General features: G+C 38.3%; 1 protein-coding gene across 5 annotated transcripts in view; it reads right to left on the reverse strand.

Moving 5' to 3' along the window:
- Nucleotides 1-15,922, reverse strand: part of LOC138694529 (beta-1,3-galactosyltransferase 5-like) — a 270,652-nt gene that overhangs the window by 56,805 nt on the left and 197,925 nt on the right. Inside the window, exon 1 of one of the 5 annotated variants that reach the window (XM_069818348.1) lies at nt 30-163. The exons of the other annotated variants lie outside the window; for them this stretch is intronic. The gene's annotated coding sequence lies outside the window, so the exon portion shown is untranslated. Of the gene's footprint in view, nt 1-29; nt 164-15,922 lie in introns of those variants that run through there. 5 annotated transcript variants of the gene reach the window in all.

Here is a 15,922-nt window from a genome sequence, read left to right on the forward strand (position 1 = left end):
TAATTAATACAGTGACAAGAATACCTTACTGTTATCTATATAATAATGTCCTCTGGCGCGAAGTGGATACTTCACGTGTCTTCCTCCACGCAGCTCTCACCACTTATAATCTACGGCTACTATCGTTTGTGTCCGTTGTAAACTTCCGTATCTAATCGTGTGAGCTCAGTGAATCTGATCATCCTTATTACCTGGCAGTATCAGTCAATGACACCTCATCCACTCCATAGAATGTAAACTCTGTCGTAGATTAAACTTTCACATTTCAGCGAAATCCTATCTCTAACTATGAAGAGCAGACGGAAGTGCAGTCCCTTGGGATTTCATTAATCGAATTCTTTGGATGTTTTTATGAAAGCCTTCGCATCACACATGAGACAGCTTCAGAAATGCACAAAATTCGGCATCAAGTAAATTAGTTATTTGAGCCGGATCGTTATAGAAATCCAGGGTCGTTCACCGCTGTGGAGTAACGGTTAGCATACCTGCACGTGAAACGAGCGGGACTGGGTTCAAATCCTGGTTGGGAAAGTTACCTGGTTGAGATTTTCCTGGTTTTCCCTCAACCTATTAACAGCAAATGCTGAGCAACTTCCGACGCTGGATCCTAGACCTCATTTCTCTGGCATTATCACCATCATGTCATTCAGACGCTATATAACCATAGCAGTTGATAAAGAATCGTAAAATAACCAATCCAGGATTCATCTGAGAGAGGTGGGTATTCTACTTGGAAAAAATGAGTTATTTTTAAACTGTATCATTCTTTATTACTTTTTTTTTTTTGGTCTTTTTAATTCCACTTTCGCACCGACTTATGTGTGGGGAGAGGATGTGTCTTTCTGAACCGAAGCTAGATTATTACATTGCAGTTCTCCCTGTATGTGAGTCAGCACGATGCTGAGCCACAGCGAAAACATCACAGGACAAGTACAAGACAAAGTTAAACACCGAATCCAGCTCACGCTAGAATCGAACCACGGACCGCTTAGTTTGGAAATGCAAAAGCTATCCACAAATTCATCCCGTAATCGATGGCGCGACAGAACATAAGGGCCAAGGCCGACGATCCCACGCTGCCCACACGTCCATATGCCTCGGCAAGAGAGAGTAACTTGTGGCCACAGAGTTACAGCGACGGAAAATTGTCTTAAAACATTATTTGTATTGACCTAATAAAAGGATATTTTCATAATCTAAAGTATGTTAAAAAACAAAGTGATTATTTTAGATTACAGGGACTTGTTTCCTTACTTTCAGTGAACGAAGTAGTCGAGAACGGTATGGCATAGTTGCGCCCCGAAGAAATCAGGTAGCAGAATGGACATGGCATAGTTGCGCCCCGATGGGCATTGTACACACGAAAGTGATCGTCATAAAATAAATAAATAACTTAAAAATATTATATTGATAGTCGAATTTTTTAAGAACATGTATCTGTCAATTTTACAGCTTCTGAATTCCTTGATCACGTGGTTTAAAAAACGGAGTCTTTCACGGTATGTCTTATTATTGCAGTTCTTTTTTAAATTTAAGCTGTTGAAAGTTATACATGTTTTTGTTTGTATATCTTTTAAAACAGTTAAAAATACTGGAAGGTTGGGATGTTATTGGTAGAATGATTTGTTATAACTAGCGTGGAATGATTCACATGCATTTGTCATCAGTTCATTTGATGCTGAGTGACACGCCCACATTTCAGGAGAAAATGGGGCTTCTGGTGTAATGTATATTTCTAACAAATAATAAAGTAATAAAGTACTGCCAATATCATGGTGTTCATTAACGGTATCGATAATGAATATTAAATCGAATAAGAAATCAATAAGGTTGGTCGATTATGAGACTCGAGTTCACGTAATGTCTTTTTCTCTACCTATTTCATCGGGGCGCAACTATGCCATGCCCTTTTTCTCTACCTGACAGGAACGGGGCGCAACTATGCCCACAAAATAGGGACCCTTTTTTATCTGCTGCATCTTACCTGACCGTGGGGCGCAATCATGCACTGCTCGTCAAGAAGTTGGTGTAATCCCTTTATTTTTGATATTAAGATGACCTGAGTCGTGTTTTTATGGCGATAGTTTCTTGAAATTGTAGCGTAACATTTAATTTTTTTTGTGTTGAATAAGGTATAAAATTTTCATGAAAACGTCACAATAAAATAATATGTGTCATTGGTGTAATAACCCACCACATCACCTCCACCAAATTTGCTTGCACGCGAAAATCAATTTAAACGCACTGTAAAAGTATAGGGACTAAGTCATTAATTGTATAGTTATTACCATTATTATTATTATTATTATTATTATTATTATTATTATTATTATTATCATTATTACTCAGCGGATTGTATCACATTATTATAATACTTTTGTATGCCTATTATTTAGTTGAAGGATATACAAATGGTACATGTAGTGAAATAATAATTTGCTAACACAATTCTTACTAACCCCTGATCACATATATAACAGATTGGCCATCCCCATGTTAAAAACGGTAACATGTAGAAGAAAAAAATCACCAGGATCGCCACCGTCGATTGGGAACGACCGCTAGATGGAAGTACAGTTGCTCCATGCAATTCAAATGATAGTTATAACGTGACTTCTCATGTAGTAGCTAGATGGCAGCATAGTGAAATTGATAAAAGCTACTACCGCCAAAGCCTGTAAGACTAAGCAATCTGTTATATATGTGATCTGGGCTTTAACTTACGGTTGATTCCAAATCAGTGAAATCACCAAATTGCAACATAGCGTACAAGTTCCAGTATTTTCTGATTAAACCTATGGTTACTGTATTCCATCACATGAGAAGACGCTCCTATTTCGGTTTTTCACCCCATCTTCATATCATCACTTCACTTTGGAAATGAATTGTTAAAACTGTCAAGTGAAATGAAAATAGTTTGCAAAGATTCCATTGCCTGGTGTACGGTATCATTATATATCCTCTTTTGTGTTGAAATATACGAATTCTTTGACAGCAGCCATTGCCTGAAATATCGTTAAAATCCCTCTTTTAGGCTCAAGGCCGAAAGAAATGTTTCCGAGGAGGTCAAACTATTAACTGTCAGGAAGAAGTAGGCCTACTTATAGTCAACGACGTGAGTCCGGATTATCTAAATAAGGGAAAGTCAGAATGTTTAAGTACGTTACGTTATTTCCACGAAAAATTAAACAAAATTTGAGTCTCCTGTATTTTGTTCCTAGGTCTAAAAATTACCTTAGGGATTAATCATTCAGAGATCTGCGCCATGTTTCGGCATATGTTTTGAGGAGATAATACGGGAGTACAAATGCGTGCGTGAAGGCATCTTATAAAACTGCTCGTAACTCTTCCCACTACATGGTTACCAATGTTACCAACGCACCAATACAAATCTTAATGAAATAAAGGGAGATACGCCCAATTATCAACTACTCTGTATATAGCGGTAGGAACCATTATTTACTTAACTGGACAAATCCAGCATTTTTATTAAAATATTCCACGTAAACTTGCAATATTATTTCAAAAGTAAGATGTAAAATGATTTGAAGCTATCCATGAAAAAGGACTATAAATTCTGATCTCTAAAAACGTCCTTTTGTAGACAGAACAGTGACTTGTTCAAAACAAGCTATTTAGACCCGGTACTGTACAGAACACTTTAAGGAGCGACACACGAAGCACACATTTATGCCGCTCACACTGCAAAACATGAGCCGAGCGCGCGCGTATGTGCGTGTGCGTAACAGAGAGAAAGAACTGTGAGAATCAATTTCTTGCCAATATATACATTTCACAGACTCTGACACAGAGTTCACTATCAGGAGAGGAGGGTTTCAATAGCTATTGTGTCAGTATTAACTGGTAAATAATAAAACAATAAAAATTGTCAGCCATAGAAAAAATTTCACAACTCCCTATAACATCTACGCATACGCCGTATTTAACATTTGTTGAAATTATTGTTGTTTATAGTTTAAATCTGCCTCCGATTGAGATTCTGGCTGATATTTAGGCCACATATATTATCAAGCAGTACAATTCATATGACTACACGTGTCAGAGGAAGAACAATTGTTTGTATGTATCTGAAGTCTGATTAGTGTAATATGTAACTAATCAGCGATGTATGCAATGGAGGAGGAAAGGAACTGGCCACCCTACTCCATTATCTCCTGGCCTAGTTGCCTCATAAGTGGTGCCTTGTTGATATCACTTGTGAGGTTCAGACCTGTCTTCGGACAGTTGACAACAATAACAAACAACATAGCTTAAATGTTATGTAACATGGGTGAAAATAGTAATTAATAACGGGGAGCAGTATTTATTGAGAGCACAAAGGTAGTAAATAGGCCTACCTAACGTCACAGGCACAATGTAATTTTATAGACTGATATAGCGTGACACACGAAACATCACACAATAAAATTTAAGTATCTAATTAGTTGTTACGGCTATAACGTATCGGCTTCGAAATGTGTGAGCATATGTGGTACTTCATGAAAGTGACGCTAGGAGGAAACAAGAGTCGGCATACGGCGGAAGTGACGGCAAACACATTGTTGTGTAACATGTCGAAGAACGGACGATTGACTGATGAGCAGATGTTATTTTTTCAGGAAGGGAAGAGAGTACAATATACTCTCGTATACAGTCAGACTGCCCCAACAATTTGAAGTTACGGTTCTATGATGGATCGTTGTTAATGTTAGAACGTCTGAAAACATCGAAGAGGTAGCCTCCTCTATAGTCCGGACATCAATTCGTCTGTCTTTTCTGTGCATTTCCTTCAAGCGGAGGTGTACCAAAAGAAACCAGAAAATGTATTGCAACTGAGAGTCCACACTGTTTCTTAATGTTGTCACAAAGGAGCAAGAATGCATTTCCAGGACGTAGTGTGGCAAAACAATGGATACAATGAACATGTTATCCGCTAGAAACAATTTCACACACTTTATTGATTCATGTCATACAAATTCTGTATCAATAACTTTTGGAATGTGTAACACATAAACAAAAGACGGTATGACTTTTCGTGTGTGCCTAGGCTTTCTCTAGTTGCACTAAGGTTTGTTCACTGCTGTGGAGTAACCGTGAAATGAACGGCTACGGGTTCAAATACTGGTTGGGACAAGCTACGTGGTTGGGGTTTATTCCGAGGTTTTCTCTTAACCAATTCAAGCGGAACTGCTAGATAACTTTCGAAATTGGAACTTGAAGTCATATCGCCATCATCATTCATATGCCATTGTCATCATTACCATAGTCTCGGTAACTGTTTTCGTACAAGAGCGCGACCATTCGGCAACAAATATCATTCACAGGCATTCCCTAAAAGCCAGCCAGCGATGCACGGAGAGCTTAGGACTAGGGACGAAGCCGGAATATTGACTGATAAGGTTTTCTGTTTTCTTCAGTCCAGTTACTAATTTTTTGATTTGCCATTTGAAGGCATACTTCGTCCATCAAAAGTGTTTCAAAATGTCCTTTGACACGCTTCAAACAAATCTATTTGCCAATTATTTAGCTACGAGCAAGGAACATACGCTCACACGTCGTTAGTTTGTATACAATTATATATCTTTGTCGCACGATAATAAAGCTAACGCAGGTAACAGGAACCGATGCATGCGACGTGCGAGGCTCTCCTTGCATAAATCCGGTCTACACGAGACATAGTGAGTGGTTTCTATGGCTGCGAGGTACGCAGACCTCGCACCTCGCAGTTATAGAAACCACTCACTATCTCTCGTGTAGACCGGATTTGTGCAAGGCGGGCCTCTCAACTCGCACGTCGCATGCGTTGGTTCAGAAAAACCAAGGATTAACTCAGGGCACAAAAGTCCGAATCAGGAGCAAATGAGGGAGAACTGCTTTATAATGTTCAAGGAATGTGTGAATATACTGTATATGTATGTATAAATAACCTAATATCGCACTCGGCGAAGATTCTACTGCGAATAATGAATCAACGTTTATATTCTAAGATGGAATGCGAGTTGGAAGAGGAGAAATTTGGCTTCAGAAAGGGAAAAGGTACGTACGAGAGATGTAATTGGACTGCTACAAACAATCGGCAAAAGACACCCAGAGAAAAATAGAGGGGGGGGGTTGTGTGTGTGTGTGCGCGCGCGCGCGTGTGGACCTCAAAAAGGCTTTCGACAGAATGAATTGGAATAAATTGAGAATAAACTGATGCGGATCCTGAAAAAAATTGGTGCGGATTTGAAAGAGAGGAGGTTCTTCAGTAATCTTTATATGAAACAAGTCAAAGTCAGGATAGGAGAAGAAATGTCAGAGGGAAATCCAATATGGAGGGAAGTACGACCAAGATACTCTTTATCTTCTACTCTGTTCAACATCTACTTGGGGAATTCAGTGAAGAATTTTTTCAGAATATGGGAGGAGCGATAGTAGAAGTAAGAGGAATTAAAATGCATAAGATTTGCTTATGATATGGCGTTGTTAGCAGAAAAGAAGATTTTCACCCATGTTACATAACATTTAAACTATGTTGTTTGTTGTAGTTTAGTCAACTGTCCGAAGACAGGTCTGAACCTCACAAGTGATATCAACAAGGCACAACTTATAAGGCAGCTAGGCCAGGAGATAATGGAGTAGGGTGGCCAATTCCTTTCCCCCTCAATTGCATACATCGCCGATTAGCTACATATTACATTAGACTTCAGATGTATACAAACATTGTCTTCCTCTGACACATGTAGTCAAGTGAGATGTATATATCAGCCAGAATCTCAACCAGAGGCAGATTTAAAATATAAATAACAATAATTCAACAAATTTCAATGTTAAATACGGCGTATGCGTAAATGTTATAGGGAGTTGTGAAACATTATTTTATGACTGACAATTTTACTGTTTTATTATTTACCATAGTGAAGTTCTTTGTGTGGAGTGTAGCATTGTATGGGGCAGAAACATGGACATTACGACGAAGTGAAGAGAAGCGACTAGAAGTATTTGAAATGTGGATATGGAGAAGGATGGAGCATGTGAAATGGACAGACAGAATAAGAAACGAAATTGTGTTGAAAAGATTGCATGAAGAAAGAATGATGCTGAAACTGATCAGAAAGAGGAAAAGGAATTGGCTGGGTCACTGGTTGACAAGAAATTTCCTTCTGAAGGATGCACAGGAAGGAATGATGAACGGGAGAAGAGTTCGGGACAGAAAAAGATATCGGATGATGGATGACATTAAGATAAGAGTATATGGATCATATGAGGAGACAAAGAGGAAGGCAGAAAACAAGAAAAACTGAAGAATGCTGGGTTTGCAGTGAAAGATCTGCCCTTGGACAGGACACTATGAATGAATGAATGAATGAATGAATAAATAAATAAATAAATGTGTATATATATATATATATATATACATGCCATTCCAAAAAAATTATATAATACACTATAATGTATTATAGGTACCGGTATATGGTATTATTCCGGAAAGTTTGAGGTCTCTAACGACTGCATCACTCTGTACTCTGTATACATATTTCTCTTACATACAAGTATATAGGCCTATACACACTCTTGAACTTGTTAATTAGGCCTAATACAAATTACAGAGACAAGCAAATCTCAATCCTTTCTGGTAATCTCCTCTGGCGCGAAGTAGGCACTTCATACTGTGTCTTCTTCCTTCACGCATATATCTCTCTCTTTTTCTCTCGAGCTGTGACGTCACAATCTCGTGACGTGCGCGGCCTTGTCATCACTTCGGGCTCTCCACCTGATGTCTGGCGACTTAAAGGATCTCGAATTCAGTTCGGTACACCGAGCGTTAATTAGGCCTATACACACTCAGAACACTAACAAAGCTCGATGTAATGGGCTAAAATAGACCTACAAAAAGTACAGCTGCTTCCAAAAACTTGCAATTTATTATTTTTTTTTTTTACCTATTCTTTTCGGCTTCCCGTATATAAAAATCTCAGAATAATGATTATGAATGTATACTATTCTTGCTATTCCGGCACTTACCACAAGAAGCAAATAATGTGTTCGATATCTTCCGAGGTGACATTTTGAAACACAGGGCGTGAAAACCAATCACTTCCACTCGTTTACCAGAGCGGGTCCTAACAGTTATGCGAAATCAGTTTGTTTCGGAAATATGAAATAGGTAGAAATCTTCAGATATATTTACAAATACATTTTATCGTCACAAATAACTTGATAAACGTTCTAATATCCTCATATATAAATAATACTTCTGAAGAAGTAAATGTAGTGTTACTGAGATAAACCAAGGTAGTTTTTAATATGACATTAATATGCATTTTTTATTTTTCAGTCTGAATAATTATCACATGACATTTGATTCTAAAAACAAATTATTTTTACCTGTACAACATTGTTATTGTAATAAATACAGGTCTAAATTATTTTGTCATTAACGTTTTCGCTTTGTACGGCATCTTCAGATGGCAATTAACAATATCTTATATTATTACATATGTATGTGTTGACGTGACATTTAACAAGTTAAAATTTAAAATGTGTAAAGTGAATGTATCCATTGCATTACATATTACATACAAACTTCACATTAGAAAAAGATTAGAACGCTATGGTACCGAGTTCAACCTATGCTTACTGTACGTAGATACCCGCAAAGAGGTAGAATTTTTGTGAAAGAAGAAATAAACAGGTGATGTAAATAGTGCCTGCGAGGGAACACATTGCCCATGCCTGATCTATGGATTAGAATCTAAGACATATTGTATAACGAACGGTTTATGCTCCATTACGCATCTTACGTTTATGGATTCGAAATAAGGGAAAATCACATATCTTTTATTTTCGTATGACTGTACAGAAGTTCAAAATGTTATTGCAGAAAATTTGAAGTCTTAAGGATTGTTTTAGCCAAAAAGATTTACTATCTTATCCAGCGACCTTCCACGTTTAATATTCTCATTCAATGAAGGAAAGATAGGAGTGGCGCGGCCACATAGCACTGTCCTTCACAGATACCTTCCCATGCTTCATGGACGACAACTTCCTAAGAGCACTTCCGGTGTCCTGGGAGCTTGGTCTTGCCAGTTCTCATTCATAACTCGTTTCAATTCGGTCCACACATACAATGCATTTCAGACATTCCATTTTCAACTGAGCCCACTATGAACAGAGCCAATGACGTTGTGGTTCGCTCCCCTATCAACTAAAACAATCGCAATATATGGACTAAAATTATCTATTTATAAACGAATACTTGTTTATAGTAATATCTCAGGTCTAGTCTAGGGCAGTGTTTCTCAACCTTCTTGATGATTAATCTTTTCTTTTGTTCATATTACTTCAGTGCGGCCTCCTGGTCTGATAAACATAAAGGCTATTCTATTTTTAGTCCATTCTGAACCACCTACTTTGGAGTCCGATGCCAATCGAACACTGAGAGAGATCAAGCATGTATACATAATTATGTACAGACACGGAATTAAAATTTGGAGCGAGTCTTCATGGGAGTTCACCAGTGCTGTAGTTGGGCCGATTCGGCCCGGTACGCCGTACCGTCTAAAATAAAAACTCGCTGTTACCGTAACGGAAAAAAATATAAACTCGAAAATATAATTATTAATTATGTTTAAATAATCTTTAATAGACTTTTAAGTACAGAATGTTAGCTATCTGAAAAACATTTTGATTTTGATATATAACAAATGAAAGTAGCGGCTGACGTCTCATGGCATGGCGCCTCAAGAAATCTGCTACACTGATTCGCTAATTTCAAAACTTCCGTAGATGCCTTCGTGTAACACTAATTTTATGATGTGGCGCCTCAAGAATTCTGCTGCACTGATTCACTAATTTTAAAACTCGCTCAGACATAGTGCTAGTAGTTTGCTAGAAGAGGGAAATATTATTACTTTCCGTGTGTTCATAAATCTCGTGTCCAGTTACATACTATATAGATTCTATTCCAATTTCAACTAAAGAATGTGAATGGGCATTACTATACCTGTTTTTTTTAAAGATGGGACATGACAGGAACGTTGCGATCGGAAAAAACAACTGGTTTTCTTACCTTCGCGTCAATTGTCCATTAATATTTTAACGACAGCCATCTTAACGTCAATTGCTAGCTTCCATCAGCTGGCAGCGTGGTATCCATATTGGAATCATAGGACTGCAGTTCCAAGCTCGGCCACATAACTGTCATGTCCCATCTTTAAAAAAAAACAGGTATATAATAAACGGTATTTGCCCTAAGAAAAGGAATACTTTTCCAGTAAAAGAGTTCTTATGCTTTTGTTCCTAAAACGTGCTGGGCCACCAATGTTAGAGTTTAATTTTTTGCCTTATATGCAATTGTGGCTGCCATCTGTAAGGAGGTCTGCAGAGGCGACTCCATGAAGAAGAAGTAACCTTGGAAAAGAAGTGCAGTACGAGTCCATGCAGAGTCTATCTGACCAAGGAGATTTCAACAGTATTCTCTAAAATTTGTTTCCAACTACAGCACTGGAGTCCACCTGTATGTAGGCAGTAATTTCGCACGACTGTCCACAAGTAGTAGGATTGTAGGGGCTCTTGTTTACTACACATACGTAGTGTTGTAAGCGAAACTTACACAATAAGGGAGCTCCAAATTTTATTTCCATATCCGTACATGTTTAAGGAGCGCGATAGGTGTTCTAATTATCCCTAACTATGAAAGAAGAGCATACAAATTAGCTGCTAAAAACACGTCTAGCAACCGCGTCTTCAAATATCCCTTTGATGGAAAGTTTTCCTCTCGTCCACATGAAAGTTTTCACCGCTACCTCTATTGGCGTTTTATCAGCTACTGGCTGGCGGAATGCCTCCGGAGACGTCACTGTTAAGGCTGCTTCACAATAAACCGGGAACGAAAACGACAACGAGAACGGAAATATTGTTAAAATAAATGTATTTAAATATGAGCATTCATAATTAACTTACACGTTCTCGTTCCCGGGCTCCGGCAAGCTTCTCGTTAATTGTGAATGCTCACATTTATATACATTTATTTTAACAATATTTCCATTCTCGTTGTCGTTTCCGTTCCCGGTTTATTGTGAACCAGCTTTTAGCTGTAGGAACGCTAATCAATCTACACGAGGCAGAAACAAACTGTTATACAGTGTCCACGTGGGACACGTGGGTTCTTAATTTTCTCACTTGTGTACCAATCGATTGTGTTGCTATTCTCAGCATGTTTGACGTGAAGAAATTTATTTGTGAAACTGAACAGCGATCACCAATGAATGATGTCCAAATAATACAGCAATCGTGAAAGAAAGGCAAACCAAATAGTTCATCATTATTAAGACATTTATAATTTTCTATGCTTATCTTGCATCTGAGCGAAATAAAGGCGATAGTACCAGTGAAATGAGTCTAGGATCCAGACACGAAAAGTCACCCACCATTTCCTTTAATGGGTTGAGAGAAAACCGCGGGAAAAAAACTCAACCAGATAACTTGTCCCAACTAGGATTTAAACCCTGACCCGCTCGTTTCACGGTCGCACATGCTAACCGTTACACCACAGCGGTGAACATTTATTATTATTATTATTATTATTATTATTATTATTATTATTATTATTATTATGCGTAGGTAATTAATAGATGGTAAGCTTACAGGATTATTCCTAAGAATTGTAGCCCAAAATAGGGTTTTTGTACACCCATTATGGTATCATTTGCGTGCCGATTATGCTGCAGAACTAAGTCGGCTCCGGCGGCTCCACCATCCGTCGCCACACCATTTTCCACATTCTTCTCCAACCAACAAGTCCGTAACTTTTACTTTGACGGTGGTCTGCCGTACCTCCGAGATCTACCCGAGTCATCTAGTTACATATTCTGAGTCGTTTATACCTACAACGCCAGCTAACCAGGCTTTAGACAAACCACGACGAACACTTACGGCGGATGGTCGAAACAACACCGACCAAATACAAGTAATTTTCATTCCATACAAGAATACTCCGCATGTCAATAAACACAATGCAAAATCATTCCGCGCCCCGACTCCTGACTGGTCCTATCTTCGTACCGGGAAATGAGACATGCATGGACACGTGTGGAGCAAAGACAGATAATGTGACATGCTAATTATTTTACACTAACAATCTAACATAAGGTAGGCCTATCGAATGCAAGCGGAATTTCTACAAGAATGTACTTACATTATGAAACGTACACTTCAGGTAACGGACTGTTACTAAAGCGTTTAACGTTTCCCCTTATGATATCCTGAATCCTAAATTGCCGGAAACTGCCTTAGATTATTCCACACTACTACAGTACGTACGTTAACGACACTCAATTTTAACACAGCACACGAGCACAACATCGACATCGTCACTACACAGTACAAGGAGCAAAGACTACAGAAATAGACTGTATGACCACAGTTTCCATGATGATGGACTTTACCGCATATTCTCCCTGCGTAAGTTCTGACTCAGTGTAGTTAATTTGTGGAGCTGAAACAGAAACCCACTTCGCAATGAATCAGTTAGATCAGTGGTTCTCAAAGTGTGGTCCATGGACTCCGGGGATCCCAAAGCTCATTATGGTGGTCCGCGAATATTCTGGATAGGGATTTTTTTTTTCCTTCAGAAGAAGAATTTATATTATTCTTTATATAGAAATGTCAGAAGTGCACTGACCTTTCTTAGTACAACTTATAAATTAGTTGGGTTGTCTTTAACAGCCTTCATATGTTATTAAATAAATATATGGTTTAGTTAACGACGTTCGCAACTGCAGAGGTTATATCAGCGTTGCCGGTGTGTCGGAATTTTGTACCGCATGAGTTCTTTTACATGCCAGTAAATCTACTGACATGAGCACGTCGCATTTAAACACATTTAAATGTCATCGACCTCGGCCGGGATCGAACCCGCACCTCGAGCATAGAAGGCCAGCGCTATACCAACTGCGCTACCGAGGACGACTTCATGTGTTTTTAACCTTATTAAAAAGTGTAAGATTAAGTTAAAACACAATAACCACAAACATTTTGTAAGTTTCATCTATATAACCTTCACCAGTCATCATAATACAGATGATTATTTTCCACTTATTTATTCTAACAATATGTGGATTCAAATTCCCTTTGTCAGCATGGAGACTCACAATCTCACCGAAAAAGAGAAAGATCAACTTGGTGATTTACCATGTGACACTGCTTAGAAAAACGTTTAAAATGTTTAAGTCAATGTCAGCTTTTTTACTTTTGACCGCAAGTTCGTGCTAAACATATACAACTCTCAAAACGAGCCTTCAAACGTATTTCAATGTCGTTTCCCACGACTTACCTGTATGGACAGGTATATACTGCTCGTTCCTGTAGCAGAACTGTCAAAAGAAGTCGAGTAAATGTGGCAACAGACTTGAAATTAAAGATAACCAATATTGAGCCGAAATATAAAGACATTTTAAGTACACAGAAGAAAAAAAAAAGTTTCCTCACTGTCTCTGAAGTAGGGAAACTTGTAAAAATATACTTGATTTATTTTTTCAGTACATATTGTGGAAGAATATTATACAAATAAAGTACCATCATTTCCTATCACTATGGTCCTGGAACACAACTATGTTCCACGATACAACCATTCAAATTTTGTACTCCATAAAGTAGTATCTCGTTTATCTATATTTTTGCTGTACTGTAGTTTGAAGTCAAGTCGCTGCAGCTATCTAAGAACGGTCTATGTTACTTCTACAGTGTTATATGAATGGTTGTATCGTGGACCATAGTTATGGGAAATGACGGTATTGAAAGTATAGTTCCTTCCATCCATCCGTCCGTCCATCCATAGATCTATCTATCTATCTATCTATCTATCTATCTATCTATCTATCTATCTATCTATCTATCTATCTATCTATCTATCTATCTATCTATCTATCTATCTATCTGTCTGTCTATCTGTCTGTCTGTCTGTCTGTCTGTCTGTCTGTCTGTCTGTCTGTCTGTCTGTCTGTCTGTCTGTCTGTCTGTCTGTCTGTCTGTCTATCTATCTATCTATCTATCTATCTATCTATCTCTATCTATTTTTCATTCTCTACTGCAAAGAAGAGCAGATAACGTGAGTGCCTCAACTAGGCCTATGTATTTATTCTATCCCTCGTCTACAATTTTTCCCTATTATAACCACTTCTGCTGAAGCTTCACTCATTTCTTCCAACAGTACAATCACAATTACGTTCTTATTTGTTTACATCTATGTAACGATGGCTGCTATTCATTGTACTCAGTTCTGTACAGTAGCAACACTTGTAGACGAAGCAAAGGACTGAGGGAGGACACTAGCATAGCATTCACATAATATGATGAAATGACTTATTTAGATTTGTTTCAAAAAGCGTGATAATGTACTGAGAAGTCTGCGTCACTTCTTGCAATTATTAGTACGTCCTACTCTTTTGTTTTTCTATCCTGTATTCTGATTACTCTGCATAATGACTTCAGCAGACGACGTGGAAGCTTTCTTACTAATGAGTTAAGCGCCCACAAAATGAGTCCAGGGACGAAGCGACAGACGCACTACTATTTGTATATGCACCGCTTGTGTATGAACAATTGCTGTATCGAAAATGTGTAAGTAGAAAAGTAGATACACAGATGTGGATTTACTCAGAAATTATAGAGTAAAACAAAGGCATTACACTGTCAGGATTTGCCATTAAATCCATTGCACAGATGTTTTGTCGGTACGTGCTATGCAAAATAGGTCCTACATTGTAGATTTCTGCCCCCTCACCTATGATTGAAATCCAACCACTCTCCATAAAACACACAGATTATAAAGGATTAACAACAATCGAGAAAACGAGACTAACAGCGCCCGCAAAGCCGAAAAACCGCACGACAATGTTGTAGTACAGTACGATTATTTAGTCCTGACAGTCGCCAGCGATGTGCGCCTGGGTCAGGCGAGTCCATTTACGCCAAGGGGTGTTTGGGTTATTCACTCGCTTCCCTTCGGAGCGATCGGATGTCATGCGTGCGGTAGAGCTGTATGTTTCCAGTACAATTAAGCTGTACTGCATTCTTTTACCGACCGCTCGCCCTTATCTCTACTACGGAACTCTCCCCACTCCTTCTATTACTTCCCCTGTCAGGACTAAGTAATCGGTCTGTACGAAGCGTCCTTGACGTAAAGACTGGTTGTGAGTTTTCCGAGACTCGATATTGATCATCTCCCGAAGTACCGAAGTCAGCAGTTGTTTATACCTGACTGAACTTTCATTTACTTTGGCAACTGTTATGTATGTGTAAACAATCAAGTAGCCTATTTGAAACATTTCCTCCTTTCAGTGTATAATAATCCGTTCCCCAGTCTTTATTTAATTACTAGGCCCTTACTGAAAGACTAGGAATATTCTTTTCATATGTTTAAGATCAGGTGTGCAATCTCAAGTAAAAAGATATTAATGTCATGCTTTATGTTTCTTAGAAATGCAAATTTATTTGAGAACCTTTTTATCTATATAACCATAGGTAATATCATATAATAGAACTAAAACATTTTGATAACTAAGATACTGTTCTGTTTTGTCTTTTTGTCTCATTTAAACATTTATGTTACTTATTTCAATGATGTATGTTATTCAAAGTTACGAAATCTTTCCACGCCGACCAAATGCTATTTCGAGAATGACGAGCGAGACTCGAAGCGCACGAGAATGACGAGACGAGACTCAAAAGACAAATGCAGCGAACACAGCGAGCGAGAGCGGCAGTTAGTTTTGTTCATCTCTGACAGATTAATATTATGAAAGTGGTACATACAAAACACATTATTTTCTGTGTATTTCGAACTGGCGGATCAAGATCACGTACAAACGTACAAAAGTTCAAAGTAAGCACGAGTCACTGAACTGAAAACTGTGAATTGGAGCACTGGTAATTCCGACTG

This window comes from Periplaneta americana, chromosome 2 (genome assembly GCF_040183065.1).
Source record: "Periplaneta americana isolate PAMFEO1 chromosome 2, P.americana_PAMFEO1_priV1, whole genome shotgun sequence".
Taxonomy (NCBI): Eukaryota; Metazoa; Arthropoda; class Insecta; order Blattodea; family Blattidae; genus Periplaneta; species Periplaneta americana.